Here is a 7,036-nt window from a genome sequence, read left to right on the forward strand (position 1 = left end):
AATGAGTGCAAATGTAAATTTATAGGACTAAGAGCATTCACATTAACATCCTTAAATTTTTAGCTAAACTAACTTTAAAAACTTCATTTTTTCTAGTTTAGCTATTTATGTTTTTTTTTTTAGATATACATCAGCCTCAATACTCTATTACTATTTCAATTAAATATTATTTATTTCTTTTTATTATTCATTCACATTTACAATCCAAAAAAAAAAAAATCACAGCACACACACCCCCCCCCCCCCCCCAAAAAAAAAAAAGAGGAAAAAGATTAGTTTAAACTTGCAAAGTCTGACGATGGCCAACTTTGTGCAGCATTTGGCGTGTTCAACAACGCAAATGCTGTGGCCAACTTTTCACCGTGATATGCAGTAGAAGAGTGTGTCTTTTGGTTTGAGCTTTTAGTAAATTGTTTAGCAGCATAAAAACTCAATTCTGAATTCCCATGACTTTTACATCTAGCGATCAAGAGCGACCGTATAAACTCATTGGGCTCAAAATCAATTTTCTTGTAATCAAAAGCTTTCATTTAACTGACCCAAACTCACAAGCATATCAATTAGGCATGCAAAGTGGTCCATTATAGGCTTAATCTTATATACTTTTTGCATCATCTTTAAGGGTATGTTTGGTACACTGAATAAAGATTATGACAAGAATTGTAATATTTATTACTAGTAATAAAGTGTGTTGGAATGTAATAATTAAACATAATTATTAGTTTGATTGTGAATTATAACATTAGAATGAAACTTAACATTTATTTTAGGAAATATCTTATTTATACAATTATATCTCCTTAAAATTTGTTATTTTTAAATTTAAGAGATAAATGTGTTATTTTTTATGATTTTTTATTTTTATAATTGTTAGATGTATATGGAAAGTTTGTTTATTTGAAAATATATTAAGTTTTGAAATTATTGCACTTGTTAAGGAATAACTAATACCACTTTTAAAGAGGAATAATTATTCCTCATTTTAAAGAATAGCTATTCATAAGGAATGACTATTCCTTGTAATAAAAACATAATCAAATTAAAGAATAACTAAATCATAAGAATAACTATTACATTACAATGCCTATTACAGTCTACCAAACATGCCCTAAGTAATTGAATGCTTCTTTGACCATTCCAACATGGCTACAAGTAGATAGAACACCCACAAAAGTATTCTGGTTTGGTCTAACACCAACCAGTCTCATATCCTCAAAGAACTACAAACAATAAGAGATGGTATAAGAACAAAGACAAAGAAAACTCCAATCACATAACGGGAGTTGTTACAAGAATCTGGATGTACCAAAAAATGGTGAACATGCTCCTCTACAACAAAATCTAAAAAGTTTAGAAACACTTTAACAACAAAATCCTCGCATTGACAAAAAGGTTGTATGACTAGCTTGCTACATTGCGACAATATTCACCAATTACTCTTCTCTTGACGTTGAATGGTTTCTTGGTGAAGTTGGCAATGCATTGTTGCTGTTGAAAAAATAGCATGAAGTGAATAAAAAAAAAAATGATGTTTTCTATGTTCACTTGAAGATGTTATTATAAGTGGTGAAAATCCTTGAGTCCCATATCGGAAATGATAGAAAATATGAGCTTTGGGCTGGATATTGGGTTGGGCTCTAGGTATATGTGGACTAGGCCCACTTATCCGATGAATAATAATATTTTATTATTTTAATTATTGAGTCAGTTAGTCTGTACACAGCAGTTATCACTGAAACAGAATGTGTATTCAGTAACGTATAAGTTTTCATTGTCCTTCATTCATGAAAATAACTTTTCAGAAAAAACTATCCATTGAGAATATTTTTTGTTCATTCATTTTGTGTCAAAGAGAGAGAAAGAGGCATTGAGTAGTTCGCAGAGCACGACCTTGTGTGCTTCATTTTCGTGTTGTAGATCATTTTATCATGGGAGGCAGACGTCCATGAGTCTCAAAGCACCACAATGATTGTGTGAGAAGTGAAATCTGTTTTAAGAAGATTTTGTAAAACACAAGACTTGATCTCAATTGTTCATCCTTTCACGCATTTGGTCTATGAGTTTTTAATTATTTGCAGATTTTTATTTATATATATTAAGTATTTATTTATTACTTTTGCCTATCATATCTATTTGTGTTATTACTTATTCTTAAATCTGTGTATTGTTCATTTTACCTTATCACAAAAGTAAATTATTGAAATATATCTAACAATCTTAAAATAGATTTAATTTACTTTTGTGATTTACGGTGATAGGAATTCTGTGTTTGTTGAAATACGTTAATCGGGAATTGTTTATATACTGGGCAAAACTTGAAAACAGGGTTTGAAATCTGTGGATTTACTGTTTATCGCAAATATCTATCTTAACTTGTAAAGTGAATTTGTGATATTTGGTTTTCTGATACATCGGCTTTTGTGTTTGACAATTGAATCTTTTATATACTGATTTGTAAGTATAGTCCATAGACTTTTCAAGTATTGCTTTCTTGCCTAAATTATATTATAATAGGCTAATTTGTCTTATATGAATCATTGTTTGGCTGATGTTTGTTTACATTTGTTTTTTTTTTTTTTTTTTGATTTGATGTTTACATTTGTTTACTCTTTGTACGAATTATGCCTGCAATTTGGTATTTTAAATATTGGTTGGATACAAATATTATATATGCTTATGACCATATGGTGATTCACGTGGCTCTATAATCTCTTTTTCTGTGTTGACTTTGTATTGTCTATTCTACAAAGTGATTGTTAGACTCTGATTTGGTCTTAGTGCAGATTGCTTTTCTTTGGTACTGTGTAGAATACTTTTGCACAGTGACTAGTTAGTTTCTTATATAATTTATGTTCTATTCTGCCTTAAAGAAATACTTGAATGCAGTGCCGTGTCAATTTTTTCTAGATTGTTGTGTAATATAAAAAACAATGCTTCGGTTGGCTTTTGAGAATTCAATCTAATGGAGTTTTGTTTTTGACAGAAATCTCGAATGAAACTGTGCCTGTATCTGTTGCTGTCCTTATTACTGTTCCTGTTAATCATAAAGAAAATAACTAAATCTTAAATCTCTTATTTAACCATAAAAAAATTTTACAAATTGAGCTAATAAAATCCACAGAATTAGAACCATACAAACGTACTATTTAACTTATAAATGGAGCCGTCACTCAATCAAACTAGTTGGTCTTTGGTCTTTGGTCTTTAGTTTGAATTTTGCAGTTACCCTTAAGATATTAAAAATACAATCATTTAATTTTTCCAATTGGTACTGGGCACGAGACCACACGGCATTGGTTTTGCAATATACTATTTTGAAGAGGAAAGCTCCCAAATTCCGCAACATAAAAAAGTGCACAAAATGGAGTTTCCCACTAGGGACTTCACTTGGGTGAGATTGAGGGTCTCACGTACAAAAAGAATCTTTTTCAAGACTAGGTAAGGTAAAAGGGGGTGCGGCTTCTGCCTGGTGTCTCCAATATACTGGATCCGTTGCAATCATAACACGTGTCTATTTTTGGTTATATATCATGATTGTAGCGAACTCAGTGTCATAGGATACTGGACAGAAGCCACACCCAGTAAAAATGAGAGAGGGTTAGGTCCTTTACTCTCAAGTCAAATGTGTAATAAACATGGTTGTCAAAATTGCGATCTAGATCATAGGACCGCACGATTTTACGATCCCACCTCACCAAAACGTTTAGGATCGCACTAGAATCCTAAAAATGGTAGGATCATACGTAGGATCGTGTAGGATAGTAGTTTCGTATGGGATCCTACCAATCCTACCAGAAACATAAATTTTTGGTTTTTTTTTTTTTTTTTTGGGATAAATTTTTTGTTTTGATGAAGCTTTAAGGGTTTTTATTTTTTCATGTTGTGATGATATGAATTTTTATTTTATTTTTATAAAATTATGTTAACTAAGCAAATGTTTTTTTAATTTCTAGTTCACTTGTAATCAAAATCAAGGAATGCTTCATCATTTCTAAATGAAAAATTTGATGTTGACCTTGTTACCTTTTAAGCTATAATATTGTTAAATTTGTTTGATTAATATACTAATTTGTGTTCTAGTATTACTAAAATATTTTTTTTTTTTATATAATTTTATCAGTTATGCTTGTATTTGTATATTGATTGATTGATTTTTTTTAGCATGCTCTTTAATTGTTGCTAAGTAGTATAACTTGAATAGTTGAGTGTGAAATTGTATCTTGATGTCTTTTGCAACTCTAGTATACAAATATATAATGTCTACATAGATGATGAAATGGATGATGATGATTAGGAATTTAGGACAGTAGTTATAAGAACCTAGGAATGAAAATAATTAAATGTTCACTTCACCTTAATATTCATCTTACTTTTGGATTTCATATTGTAATTAGCTAATTTCCATTTGTTAACTTATTTTGGATTTCAAACTTGAAACTTAGAACTTGGAAAATATGTTCCATAGATTTTGATAAATATTTTAGTATTTGATTACTAATTAAACATTTATTGAATTTTTTAAATACATTGAGTCAAAACTTAAATATATTTGTTTTGTTAGTATTAACTTAGCGATGTATAACATGCAAATTAGATCATATGATGCAAATCTTAGTTTTTTTATGAATGAATTTATATTTTACATGATTATTCAATATACAAAGTCATTATCAATGTATTTTTTGCTTTAAATATGAAAATATATAGGATCTTACAATTCACAATCCGATTTTACAATCTACGATCTCACCTACCTTCAACGATCCTACGTAAAATTCCGATTTTAATAACCTTGGTCATAAATTAATTAATTAATTAATTGCGCAAGAGGACTTCACATGGTTAATGGGGTTTTCTCCTTTCCAGAAAGAATATATTGGGAATTGTTGTGTCCTAACTCCTAGCTCCAATGTCTATTACCCATTCCAAGATACTTTGCTTTAAAAAATAAATAGTTCCAATAAACCGTACCCTATATTTAAAAGAGAAGAGAAAGGTTAATACAAGGGGCACAGAGCAGAAGGAATGCCGTGTTCCAGGTCCGTCTGCTACATTTTTTTTTTTAATTTATTTGATCTTCTACATTATTATTAAATTATGATGATTATAAAAAATGATCTAGAGTATACACATTCACGCTACTATCGTCACTATTTATATTATATTATTCAATCGTTTATTTTAGTTAACTATATTAATTTTGTCAGCTGTATTCATATCTATGTATGCATGTCTCTATTGCTCACAATCAACAATAGTATATATTTTTCACTCAAAAACAAAAAAAAACAATAGTATATATAGCTTCTCAAAATTAAAAAAAAAAAAAAAAAACTATAGTATATTCTTTTGCTGAAAAGAACAAGATTATATAGATACTGCCAAATAGATACGGGGTTGTTGGCCACATTATAAAAGGGTTTGGGCAGGTATGTAGCAGCTTTCATGAGGTAAAAGTCAGGCACGTTGACAGGAACAGCAACAAAATAGCCCATGAATTCACCCAACATGCCAAAAATACTAAAGAAAAATTTGTTTGGAGGAATGAGATCCCAGGATTTTGTTTGACCTTAATTAGAGAGATCAGGCGGGGTTTCTTTGTTTTTGGTCTATGTTGTTACTGTTCTGCTTGCTGTTGGTGTGTTTTGTTTGTTCATTGTATTTGGTTTTTTTCTCCTGTTAATGAGAATTCAGTCTCTGATCAAAAAAAGAAAAAAAAAAAAAAAGAAGCTAAAATATGGAAATTTAAAGTATAATATATACGGTTATTTTTTTGGTTGGTAAACGAGGATAATATTATAGAATATTAAAAAAAAAGGATAATATTATAGAAAACTAAATAGTCTTGTCAATAGACTCACATAGCCTAGCAATGCTCATTACAACTTATCGCACGACTTGTTAAGTGGTGACTTATGAATGGTGAACGTGTGAACCCCATATAGATCCACCATTTTTTTTTCGTCATTCACTACTTGCCATGTGCCGAGTTGTTATAAAAGTTATGTAATAAATTGTGGTCCAAATATAATAATCACAAAGAGATTAAATTCTATAAGAATATAGTATAAAACCCAAATTTTACACCCCCCAATCCTAGTATGCCGCATTATCTAATCTATATATATAAATATATATATATATATAATAGGTGAAACTGAGAGAAACTTAAATTAAAATTCCAAATTAGAGTTCTAATTTTGCACCATGTGTCTTAAATTATTTATTCTTAGAGAGTTTTGTTTCTTAATTTTAGAATCAAATGTCGAATCACATCATAAATATTCATCCAAACAAATTATTAAATACAACAACCAAAAGAGTCTAGAATAAATGAATCGTAAAAATTAAAAAAAAAAAAAAAGTGCTTCACAATAATTTTTTTTTAAACATGGACAATTTACATTTTATATTTAATAATATCCTTACAAAATTTTTTAAAGAGTTAAAAAAACAAAAATGACTATCAATAGTAATTAAATTATATATATATGAATTATATTATGCATTTTATTATATATTTTTTAAGTGTATCCATATATATGTATGGGTTACAAGCTAGTTATGTATTAAAAATAAGGCACAACTACACCCAATCAATTTCAATTCTAATACCATCTATAAATCCAACTGGACTGAGAGTCTATTGAGATGTTAATAAATGTGGTAGAATATTGAGTTTTAAAATAAAAAACTGATGTGCGTCAGCGCACTTGTTGACCTCTCGTATATCATGAATTACAAAATCATAATTTTGTCTAACACCCCTTCTGGCAAGTGCATCAGCCTCTCGGCAACAGTGCTAGTCCTAATTACAATTTAGCATTCCTATACAAGATTTAATTTTTCTTTGTCAGTTTAAAAGGGCGTTTGGTTCGTTATAATGTATCCTTGATGCGATGCACATTATAATGATGTGACATTAAGGTTCTTGGTTTATTTTTACTTTTTTTAACATTATCATGATTTAAAATTACATAATATATCACATAATTTTAATCTCATCACCTTCCTAAATAATGTAATGTTGTATTGT

Source organism: Quercus lobata, chromosome 8 (genome assembly GCF_001633185.2).
Source record: "Quercus lobata isolate SW786 chromosome 8, ValleyOak3.0 Primary Assembly, whole genome shotgun sequence".
NCBI classification, from domain to species: Eukaryota; Viridiplantae; Streptophyta; class Magnoliopsida; order Fagales; family Fagaceae; genus Quercus; species Quercus lobata.